The sequence below is a fragment of the Triturus cristatus genome, chromosome 1_2 (genome assembly GCF_964204655.1).
Source record: "Triturus cristatus chromosome 1_2, aTriCri1.1, whole genome shotgun sequence".
In the NCBI taxonomy this organism is placed as follows: Eukaryota; Metazoa; Chordata; class Amphibia; order Caudata; family Salamandridae; genus Triturus; species Triturus cristatus.
In genome coordinates this window covers 435,034,863-435,047,645 of record NC_140580.1, presented here as the reverse complement: position 1 = coordinate 435,047,645, position 12,783 = coordinate 435,034,863, and positions in this window count along the sequence as shown.

The following is a 12,783-nucleotide window of genomic DNA, read 5'->3' as shown; positions in this document are numbered from 1 at the left end:
AAGTTTCAGGGTGATTTGTCAAGCGGGGGCCGAGAAGAAGGGGGACTCAAAACAAATTTTATCCATGAAATAGCAATGTGGATTTTGCAAGTTTTAGATGTGGCTACAGCCAGAACTGCTTAACGGAATTGCGCCAAATTTGTCAGCGTAAAAAAGCAATGGGTGTTGCAGTAGATCGCCCACACCAACACCCATTGCACACCCATTTCACACTGAAAACTGAGTGAAAGAGTACCATATTTACAAAGCGACGTTAAGCCATGGGAAGTGACTTCACACCGTATTGTAAATATGGTGCAGGGCATTGAGCCACTAGAACGTCGAAAAAAGTGATTTACCGGTGGCACAATCCCCTTTAAGTATGCCCCTTAGTATTTAAGTGCGATGAATACCTAAATGAAAATTACTTATTTTGTTCAACCAGGAAAGAATGAAAGGTTAAGTGGGCCAAATCAAAAAAGAAGTAGTTACATACATTGTTGGCCTATGCAACATGCGCAGTAAACTCCTAACCTGTCTTTGTAATATGTTGGATGGTGTTTTACTAGATAATAAGTGACTGAGGCGCAGGAATTCTTAGTAGAGTCCGTGCGAAGGCACTGTGCTCAATATGCTGAGCAAGCAACACTTAATACATATTTAAATACACATTCTTAGGAGAATAAGGAATTAGTGCTTGGGGGCACAATTATACTGATAGCATGGTAGCTGCAGTTCTGTGCATGCTACATATAAATGAAAATATGGAAAACAGATTACTTTACCAGTATGAAATCAACAGGTTGAGTCTCTGGTCTTACTTTTACAGAATGACATGTATCAACAAAATTAGCAGTGCACGAGGAAGGAGTCCTAGGGAAAGTTACTGTAAAGTGCATGGCAGTGCGGATAGAAAATGTGCAGAAACGCACAGGAACACATGGGCGGGGAGACAAGCATTAGCAAAAAAAGACCGTCTTCACATTGTAAATGTAAATTGATACTTGTATAGCGCACTACTCACCCATAAGGGTCTCAAGGTGCTTGTACGAATACCGCTGTGGAACCCATCCTGGCTTTCCCTGTGAGGCGTCCACTCCTGGGCACCCCCAAGGTGGAGGCCAGGCATCCTTAGCGTTGTGGGGGCTGTTGTGGAGATTAAGCAAGCTATTGCCCAGAGTTGCAGAGTGGGACTCCATGATTGGAATGGCACCGAGGAGAGAATTATCAGGTCCGTGGAATTTTTGAGCCCAAGACCCGCCGAGGCGGGGAATTGAACCCTGGTCCCGGGATAGACCTCTGCATCAGGGTCTGCCGCTCTAATCATTGAGCCACACTTCTCCACATTCCTTTGTTTTCAAATAAAAAGTGTTGATGAAGTCTCTGCTATTTGCAGGAGCAAAGGAATTTTCTTCAGTTTTAAATAGTGTGAACTCGACCCAAAGGTATTGAAGTGCTTACATGAGCACCAATTACCTCACACAAAGTAATTTGATTGTTCACTTGTATATTCTGTTAAGTTGGTGTAGGTGAAGCTTGCCTTGATTGTTAATTGTTTTGAGCCAGCTACATTGCAGCTGTGCAATTTTTTGTCTTATCATTTTTAGTTCTGCATTTATCAATGGTGCTTAATTTCTTTTGTCCTGTTTTGCTGTTTTAGTAGTATGAGGATATCAAAAGCTTACTGGAGCCACTCATTGAGTTTTTGAACTGAATGCATTGTGTCTAGATCTGTGTTGGATGTTAGTTGTGTTTCTAAACACTCAATACTGAATTTGTTCCACAATCCATATGTGGCTGCATGTAAGGTGGCCTTAGGTGTGGTGAGTTGTGTTTTATTTTGGAAAGCTACCAAATTGTGGTCTGACCATGTGACTGAAGTAAAGTAATCCTTTGAAAGGTAACTAGTTCTGGATTTGCAAAAATGATATCTAGGATGTGTCCAGCAATGTGTGTGGGGTTGTGGATATCTTACGTAGGTTCAGTGTGTCTAGGTTAGTGAAGATAGTTCTTGAATGGGGCATATTGGGTTTGTCAAACTATATGTTTAGGTCACCAAGGGTGCATAGGTTGGAGAGTAGTGTCATAAGGTTTGAAACTGTGCCTAGAAATATGTCTGGAGATGTTGAATTGATAGGTGATGGTCTGTAAAGAAGAAGAATGTTACAGGAGGGATTTGGTGTAGGGTTGCATCTGGCGATTAGGTCCTCACAACCTTGTATGGAAACTTTGTCGGCTTTGGTGATATTTATTGTTTCCTTGAATATAACAGTTTGCCTGTCTTCTCTTTTGCTTATGTGATTTTGTGTGACAGTTTAATAGCCTGGAGGAACAGCTTCATGCAATGCTATAGCCATGCCATCTCCCAACCATAATTCAGTTATAAAGAGAAAGTCAGGTTGTATGTCCGTGAGTTGGTCGTATGTGTGGTGCTTATTCTTAGAAAGTGATCAAGCATTTATTAGTAGGTATTCTAGAGATTGTGTTTTGGTGGTGGTGTGACTTTGTTTTCTATAAAAGTGATTAGAACATTGGAATTTTGAGAGCTCTATTGAAGACAATGGAGCAGCAGCGGCCTATATGAACTGGTATAGGCCTGCTCAATGTCCTAATACACATCATTTGCCTTTCTCTTTCCCATGCCTCTCAAAAATATATTATTTAGGCAGAGGAAAGCAAAAGGCAGAGGCTGTGCAGGAAGGCACACACAGCCTTCACCCTCCCTTCTGTTGCTCAGTGTCACTAGGGTTTAAGAAGGAGGGAGGGGTTGATGCTGCACAGCTCCTGGGTCCCCTGGCCTGGGTGAACTACAAAAAGTAGTATGCCAAGCCGGGGAGAACCAGGGGCTGCCTTCAGCCCCATTTCACAGCTCTTGCTGTGAATGTTCAACAGCTAACAGCAGTGGCAATGCGCACTCTGTTAGTTGTAGAATATTCACTGCAAGAGCTGTGAAACAAAGGCTTCGGAGCCCGAGGGAGATTTCAACATCTTGAGCTCCGTGAGGCCTTTGTTTTACTAATTAGAGCACTCTGCCCTCATGGGGCAGAATGTTCTAATAGCTTTATAGCCAGCTGTAGCTGGGTTATAATGGCCATTAAAGGCCCGCTCCCTTGTTAAATGTCCTTTTCTTCGGCTCAGGCCTTTAATGATGGAGCAGTCCTTTAATGGCCAGTATAGTCCTCTACGGCAGGCTATAAAGCTATAGTAGTATTCTTTGAACTTGTAGCATGTGTATTATTAGTGTTGGTACTAACAGTATCAGGATAGCAATAGTGTTGTTTGTCTGTATCGTAATCCTCGTCCAGCAGGCTTAGAAGGCATTTTGTTGGGTCTGTGTGGGCAGGTGGTGGAGATGGAGGTTGAGAGTGAGTTGTTGGGCTGTGCTATTTTTGCAGAGTAGTCTTATTGTGTAATAGACATGTGTAGTTGTGAAGAGTGGTATGTTGTTCTTTTAATTTACGTATGCTTAGGGTGGAAGGTGTATGGGTTAGGGGTGGAAGTAGAGAATGCAGGTTATGTTTCAAGGCTCTAAATTGTGTGTGCAATGGATGAGAGGTGGGTGAGTGAGAGTTGTTGTGTTGGGGTGTTTGTGGTAGGTGTTGGAGAAAATAGAAAATCTGGATGTAAAGTTGATTTAGTATCTGTATTATTTGTGTTGTCATGAGGGTGGGAGTAGGTGTTTGTTTCTATTTTTTGTGAAGTGGTAGATGAGGTATTGATGTAGTGAGTTTCTTGAAGGATTTGGATGTAAAGTTCTGTAGGTAAGTGGAAGTTGAATGGTAAAGGGGTGGCGATATGTGTTGTAGGAGAGTGTGTGTGGTGTGTGAGAGGAGATGGACAGGGGTTATATTTGTCCGTATTACATTTGGTAGCAGGAAGAGGTCATATGTGTGGAGGAGTGGTGTGTAAGGATTGTTTGGTTGTGTGTTTTCGGTAAAAAGAGGAGGGTGTTGTTGATGGATGATATGAGAGAGGGTTGAGTATAAGGTTTGTGGTGATGGAAAGGGGTCTGTTAGGAGTAAGTAGAGGGTAGAGCTGGTGTTTTGTATGAATAGGGAGCGTGTGCTTGAAGGTATTATGGTTATGTATAATGTGTGTTTGTGCTTTGTTGGTGATGTTTTTTTATTTGATGGTGGTATAGGGCGGAGTGGTGGTTTGTGTGAGAGTGAAGGTGCCATTGTGTGGCAGTAGGGGTAGAGGGTGTATAGATGTGGTTTTGCAATGGCTGTTGAGGCATTGAAGTGTGGATAGAGTTTGATTGTTGTAAATGAGTAGAGTGCATTTGCTAAAAACTGTGTTATTATGTTTGAGGATGTGGATGGCTTAAGGGAGTTGCTATTAAATGGAAAATCGTGCACTACACACTCATTGTCAGAAAAAAACACAAAACTACACCTTCCATCTTAAATTAGAGAGGTTATCCAAAAATACCTTTATCCAATGACATCTTCCCACCCTCGTTCCTGCAAGCGTTCATGATTTGCAGTTCCACCAACTTGCCATCTCCCTGGTCACCCAGTGGGGAGTATCTGTGTGTTACCTGTCAACAACTGCCCTCCTCCATGAGCTGCTCTATTCTGCCTTCTTGGACGTCCTTGACCCTGTGCACCCGTCCGACCTTCACCATTGATCCAGCTGTGAACCAGCCACAGATACTCCAATACCATATACTCACCTGGGCCCATAAACACACATATACACACAGACCAGTAAAACCGCTGGAGTCAAAGTTTGTGTAGTTTCTTGCTTCAAGATTTAGTTACCTATCATTCTTAATTAATCTTTCACTAATCAAAAAGTTATTTTCTCTGGTCAATGGACCATTAGTTGAACTGGTTGATGGTGAAATGACATGAATTAATTCTCTTTGCAATGAAATGACCACAGACTCTGGACATTTTTTAAGACTTTATCTAAATTAATTTCATGTGAACCATTTTCAAAGTACAGTACAGTCTCCATCACAAAGGAAGGAAGATTCAATTAATCAATCAATCAAACAAATATATCATACTTTGCAATGACGTTGCTCAGAAAGGAGAGGATAGAGAGAGAAGCACATCTGCACAGTCACAAAAATATAATTACCTAGGATGGTGTGAAAACCAACCCCTTGTCCAAGGAGCTGGGAAGGGTCCCCCGAGAAAGATCAGGCAACAAAGACTTCAGGACAGGAATCAGGACAGGATAGATGACCTCTCTAACACCGACGCTTGCGTAGCACCCTTCTCTGACACTCTCTTCCTCTTCGAGATTCTTCCGCGATCTTCTTCTAAATTAATTAAGTTTAAGTTGATGGTTCTGCAATTCGATTCTTCATCAGCATTTGCTCATCACTCCGACAGCATCCCGAGCTCTGCAGCATTCAGCGTCTCTCGTGCTAACTAACTAACTAAGACTACCTCAATAATACCTTTCTATATTCATGTACCACCCATTAATGTTTCAATATCACAAAATTACTAACTCTGATTGGACAGGCAAGGGGTGATGATCATCACACCATGCTTATTTTTCAATTTAGTCTTTCAGTCCATTGTTCAATGATCCCGCCCCTTAATTTTTATTCATAAATCTTTATTCCCACATGTATTCACATCTTATTAGACACAAAAGTGTTCCCATTCATTTCGGAGGACTTTGGGGCTGGTTCCCAGGGTATGTATCTCTTGCGTACTTGGACTGCGTTCAAGTTTCACATCACTTCTTCCGGCTCACTCATACCACACATGTGCAGAGATCAGGTGGGTTACAGACTCCGGATTCGTACGAGAGGCCCAAATACATACTAATAAGAAAGTCAAAAAAGACACATATTAATTGAAAAATAAAATGGTTTCACTGTATACCACCTATCTCTACTCTAAACCCATTTACTTATAAATGGTTTCCCCGCATTAGCATTAGTAAAACAGCTTGTTTTAGTTTCAGCAGAGCCGATGCCAAGCATGTGAGCTTTCTATCAGCCATTTTATTATTGTTTGCGCGGGCGCAAGAAATTCCCTCCAAGCGACAGTTTGTCATACTACGTAGATGCAGTTGACGCATGCGAAGTAAAGATTTTCTGTTAGCGGCCATTTTAGAACTTCGCTCGAGTTACCTATTAGTGAGACACGTAGGCAAGCTTCTCTTTCTTTTATGTCGAATGTAATGCGTGTTAATTTACACAATACATAGTTATTACAAGGTTAGAAGTTAAATGAGAGGATTGCTTCTGAGCAAGTCTCTTTTCTACGAGTCCTTGCTCCATCAATCCCCTCTCTGCTGGCATTTTTGACAAAATCACCCATCCCAAACAGATGCCAACTTTAGCACATCTCAATTCCCTTTACATTCTTTTTGTTCTTGTACTCCTCTTTAGATTTCAAATCTTTAATCTTCTTATACAATTCTCCTGTCATCTCATCTAGCTGTATCTCTTCATATTTTCTTTTCTTTCCCTTTCCATTTACCTTATATTTCCTTCCCTTTTTGCAACATTTGCACTGTATCATTATTGTTAAGACTATTATTACTATACCAATTAATGGAAATACTATTTGACCTATAATACCTTTCCCAATATTGGTAAACCAAGTCCCTATTGAAGAAATACTTTTTTTTAGTCTTTCCCATACACTGTCAACCTCCAGTGGTTTCAATTCTTCTTGAAGATTCGTAGTATTCTTAATATATCCTTTAATTTCTGTTCTTTTATCCAGTATGTGAGTGCAGCAATGTTGCACTTTCAACATTTTACAGACACCGCATTCTTTTGCTAATAATATATCAAGCGCAAGTCAATTTTGTAAAACCATGGACCTAATTGCAAACATTTCTGTATTGATCATCAAGAAACCTCCAGCAGTATCAGTCGATAGACGATCAACTACTGTTGACAATTGACAGATTCTATGCAAATTCAGAATGAATCCCACTGAAGGTATCAATGCACCAAATATGTCACCTATTATTTCAGAAAAAACAGCTCTCTTTCTTCGTGTTAGTTCATTAGTATTTTCATTGCTTCCAGTGATTCTTTTTACATGATATACTTTCGGAAATACCATTCCGAAGTAGCAACTCCCGTACCACCGTGCAGGCAGCTTATAATAAGCATTATTCCCACACACGTAGTAAACCAGGAAATACTGGATCTGTTCCCCCTTTTAGTCCCCAACCTCCCAGAATTAGGAAGTTATGTTCACACTCACTTGAACCAATAAATACATTGTTGTAGTCTGTCTTTATTCTATGAAGGCAAGTTCTCCCTGTCTTTACAAAGTCTAGGGACATCGCAGCGTGAGTCTTGCCAGCTGTATAAATTCCCTCTTTCTCAGTCCCTGGTGGAATATGGGTTTTCTGTTCAGTAGCCTTTCTTTGGCAATCCTGTCTCCTTTCCTCAAATAAATTCAAAATCACTTTTTCTTCTTCACGTAATGAGCATGTTAGATTATTTTTGTGTGCCTTTGCTATATCTATTGACTTCATAGTTAAGAAAAATTCACCCATAAACTGTGCATCTAGACTACTAAGCAATGGATTCATTTTCTTTCGAATAGGAATTTCTGAAAATACCACATCTAAGTTTGAATAATAATATTGAAGTTTTCCACTTCTATAGAATAGGATTGTCAGTATGATACATGAAATACAATATGTTAACGGTAAATGATGGTAAGTGACTCCTTCTGCTACTGAAGCTGGTAATTTCATAAAAGCATAACAATCACTAACCTCCATTGTACCTACATATTGCAATAATAACTTTGTGAATACGTTTAAAGTAGTGTTATTATTTGTCACTGTGTGATGTAAATCTAACTCATCTGATGCTTCTAATTCTCCTTTCAGGTTATCTATCTTTTCATTAGTGTCTGTGTCATACTTCTTGTCTGTTATCATAAGATAAGGAACTGCTACTATTAGAAACAACCATACTATGACCACTAATATAATACTACATATAAAAGCCCTACACCACATCTTTGCACAATTTCGTTTTGGTCTTTCAGCAACCCTGTCTTCAGCCATTTTACTCTAAAAAGATTCCTCTTCTTTTCTTTACTTTACTTTGTGAATTTTATTTCTTTTGTTACTTCAAGGAGGCCTCACTTCTCCTTTGTCAATCTGTTCTGCATTTACTTCTTCATCAATCTCTTAATTTAAATCTAGATTCTCGAATTCTTCAAGAATCACATAGGTCCATTCAGGACCCTTGAACTTATTGTTCAAGCTTCTCAGTCTTTGGCTTCTTCGACTGCTTTTCACAGTTGACTGCCCAGACTGACTAATAACCTCATTCACTTGTTCAGGTTTTTCACTTGTTTTCCTCAAATGACATTTTAATCTTTTAACTCCACTTTGCCAGTTATCACCTTTTCTGACCCTTTTAGCTTGCACTGCACTTTCACCTTCTTTGTCTCTTTCAAGGGCTCTTTTATTCTCATTATGTTGTGGCACAATTTCATTTTCCTCGTCTTCGGAGTTCTTCTTCTCCTAACTGGTCCTGTTCAGGTCTTACTACAATTTGTTCTTCTGCAGCCTGAATGTGTCCTTCTATACCTGTCTGTCCCTGCTCAGGCCCATTTGTTTATTTGCTTGCCTGAGTACGTTTTTCTTTCCTTGTCTGGTCCTGCTCAGGGTCTCCAGTAGCTTTATTCACCCTTTCCTGAGTGTGTTCTTCTATACCTATCTGGTCCTCTCTAGTTTCTTGTCTTTCTAATCTGGTTCTGCTTCTTGTTTGAATAATCACCTCAGGTATGTCAACCACTGGTATATGGTCCTTCTGACTTGTGCTCGGTTGTCTTTGTCAGCCTCTTCAGAATCTGTTACTCTAGATTCTTCGACTGCACAACCTTCAGCAGCCTCAACTGTTTGGGTCAGTTGCAGTCTCTCTTCATCAGGGGCTGGAACCCTCTTTGTGTGGCTTGCATGAATCCAATTTGGCAAACCTGCACACTTCACTGCTGTAGTAGTGACCAGTATGACTTGCCATGGATCATCCTACCTGGTGTGCTTCTTCACTACCACCCAGTCTCCAGGATTCAAATCATGTGCTTGATCCGGCTGCCTGGCAACTGTGTCTTTTCCAACCTGGTGAGAGACAGAACGCACTAGGTCTGCCAATCCTTTGCAATAGTCTAATACCAGATCATCAGATATATTCAGCAATTTATGTCTTGGTATAAATGCTTGTCTCATTGCTCTTCCCATGAGGATCTCATGGGGACTCAGTCCTGTATTTCTGTCACAAATACTTCTGAGTCCCATCAAAACAAGAGGCAATGCATCTGACCAACTCATTGATGTGTATGCACACACCTTTGCCAGTCTTGACTTGATTGTGCCATTCATTTGCTCCGCCACTCCAGAAGCCTCTGGGCGGTATGCACAGTGCAGTTTCTGTTCAATTTTAAATGTTTCACAGAAAAATCGAATTATTTCATTATTAAAATGAGGTCCTCTATCTGATTCCAAAGTTACTGAAAAACCAAAAACGCGGAATCAACTCTCTCAACAATAATTTGGCAACCGTTATACTGTCATTTCTCCTACTGGGGTACACCTCCACCCATCGTGAGAACAAACATACTATGACAAGGACATACTTCATTCCCCTGCATGGTGGTAATGCTATAAAATCTAGCTGCAATCTTATGAATGGTCCTTCTGCCTTTCCAATTTTTCCCCAACTGACCACTGTCTTCCTGCTGGGATTTATCTGTTGACAAACTAAACATCTCTGGCAAAGACTTTCTGCGACTACCCTAAACCTTGGTTTATACCAATCTTGTCTAAATAGTCTGATCATGGCATCCCTGCCTACATGTGTGTCTCCATGGTACTTTCTTGCCATTTGTGAGTGCAAGCAGTCTGGCATGGCTAGTCTGCCATCTGGATATGCCCACACGTCATCTCCTGCCCTCCTCTTACAACGTGATTTTATCCAGTTTTTTTTTCTCTCACTTCCACCTTATCCTGCTATTGTCTCACCTCATCCCATGTTTCAAAAGCTGAGAATAGCATACGTTGGCATCTGATTTCACTTGTTTCAATGTTCTTGTATATTGCCATGTTATTTCTTGCACAGTATTGAGCAACCTGGTCAGCGTATCAGTTGCCAGCCGCCACATAGTCATTTCCTGACTGGTGAGCAGCACACTTGACCACCGCTAGTTCCTTTGGCAATTGTATTGCTTCCAACAGTTCTTTCACAAATTTCCCATTTCTTATAGGGGATCCTGAAGAAGTTAGAAAAACCCTCTGCATCCAAAGCTGGCCAAAGTCATGCACAACCCCGTAACCATATTGGCCATCAGTAAATATGCTCACTTTCCAATTGTTTCCAATTTTGCATGCTTTTATTAAAGCTATCAATTCGGCTACTTGTGCAGGATGCTTCAATGACCCCAGAGATTTTGCAAACTGGATAAGCTGCACTCAATCCTCATTCCTCAAGCCTTAGACAAGAGCCATCGACAAATAGTAATGGTCAGGCTCTTTCAGAGGCTGTTCCTGTATATCAGGGCATGGCTTAGTACACAATTCAGTCACGTCCAAGCAATCATGATCTACTTCATCTTTCACTTCTTCACATCGTGCATCTGGAAATAGAGTAGCAGGGTTCACCATGGTGCACCTAATCACTGTTACATTCTCTGCTCCCAAAATTTTTCTTTTGTACTTAGTCATTCGACTAGGGGTAAGATGCTGCGTTTGAGTTCTTGTTAGCAGTATCTCAACTGAATGTGGAACATAGACCTTTACGGGATGTCCCATCACAATTGACTCACTTTGCTCCAGACTCATACAAGTAGCAGCTACTGTTTTTAAGCAGCCAGGTAATGCTGAAGCCACAGGATCCAGGGTAGCAGAGAAATAGGCTACTGGATGTCGGCTTAATACATGTCTCTGAGTTAAGATTGAAAGCGCACAACCCTCTCTCCCCCAACAGAACAGTGCAAATTCTTACATATAATCAGGCATACCTAGAGCTGGGGCCTCACACAAACAATTTTGCAACTTTACAAATGCTTCCACACTTTCATCATCCCAAACTATTGGATCTTTCACTCTTTTCCGTGTCATCTGAATCAATGGTTTTGCTAGTAAGGAAAAACCTACAATCTACCGGCAAGGATGCGCCAAGTACGCACTCCCCTACTCCGCCCTCAAGCACCGTCATTGTTCATTCTCACTGTCACTGTTATTTTGCAAAATTTTGTGAAGAAGCCAAAGTACAGTGAAATCACTGAATTTTTCTTACCACTTCCTCCTTGAAATTCGGCGTCCGCACTGTACTTTGGCTTCTTCACAAAATTTAGCATAGGGGCAGGTGGCACCTGTCACTGCTGATTAACTACGTGCTATGGTTGATTCATAAGCACTTCATTCTGCGTCTGTGGATTTAAATTTTGGTTTGGGCCATTATTATTCTGAATATTCTTACACTTATTTTTCCAATGTCCAAGCTTTCCGCACCCATGACAAGGAAACTTTTTCTATGCATCCTCTCTATTCATTTGTCCTCTTGATTTTCCACCATTCACCGCATTGTCACTCTGACCCTGTTCTTTCATTTGACCATCAGTCAGACTATTTAATTTAAGCTCCTGTTGTTCTGCCAATTTCACTTGTGCCCACATCATTTTCTCTTTCAGCTTTTTACGCCATGCCTCAAAATCATCCATACAGTACTTTGCGTATTTTAAAATGTAATCTATGGGTTTTTCCCTGCCAACACAACATGTGCTGTTGAATCATCTGACTAATTTCTGATTTCAGACCGTACACAAACCGATACACAAAATGACCCATATCCTTATCTCCAATGTTCTCAAATCCACTATACTGTTTAAACACCTGCAACAGTCGTTCATAATATGCATGAACAGATTCATTTGGCTCTTGGGTTGTTCTATCTATTTTCACCCAATCTGTTTATTTAGGTGGAATCATCCCTTTCAAGAAAGTAATTACTTGGTGATATTTCTTCATCACATCATTTGAGGGTGCTCCTGTTTTCGAGTCTCTTTGATACTCACCTCTAGGCCAATCAACTGTGATCTTACATTCTGTTCATAAATCAGTGGATAGCACTATGTCAAAAAGAACATCCAAGTCTTTCAACAAAACTTTTGAAACCTTCACAAACCTTTCAACCTATTTATGCCATTCAACTGGTTTCTCTCTCAGTTTAGGGAAGTCATTTGTAAATGACAAAATAACTTGTCGATTCCATGGAACATGAACATATCCGCCGCCAGGTACATCTCTCATAGGACACAATCTTTCTACTTTCCCTTACTCTTTAACATATATGCAGTAGACGCTTCCTTTGCCTGTGCTTCCTCCTTCTTCTTTGTCTACTTTATTCTCCACTTGTCAATGTCTCCCCATTGTTGCAAAATATTCATCAATTCCTTTAGTTGCAACTTCTTCCCAGACACATTCATATTTTCTAAATCTTTGTCAGTAAATTCCACTCGATATGGTTTCTGTAGCACTTTTGATCTCCCTATGTCTATCCCCATTTCAGAGGCACGTTCTGTTAATTTCTTATGAAACAATCTTGCATTTCTAGTTATACTCCTACATATAAACCACAACTCTTCCTCATTGTAGGTGTTTAATCTATCTATTCCCACATTTCCAGCTATCATCTCTTCCAATTCCACTTTCAATTTGTAAATATCTAAGATCTTTGGGGGTGAGCTTTGTTTTTCTATTCCCTGTGCCCCTCTCTCTAGATCTTCTGGGGTTATTGCTGTTGCACTTCTGACTCCTGAGGATGTCACTGACCTTTCTTCTTTGGAACTACTG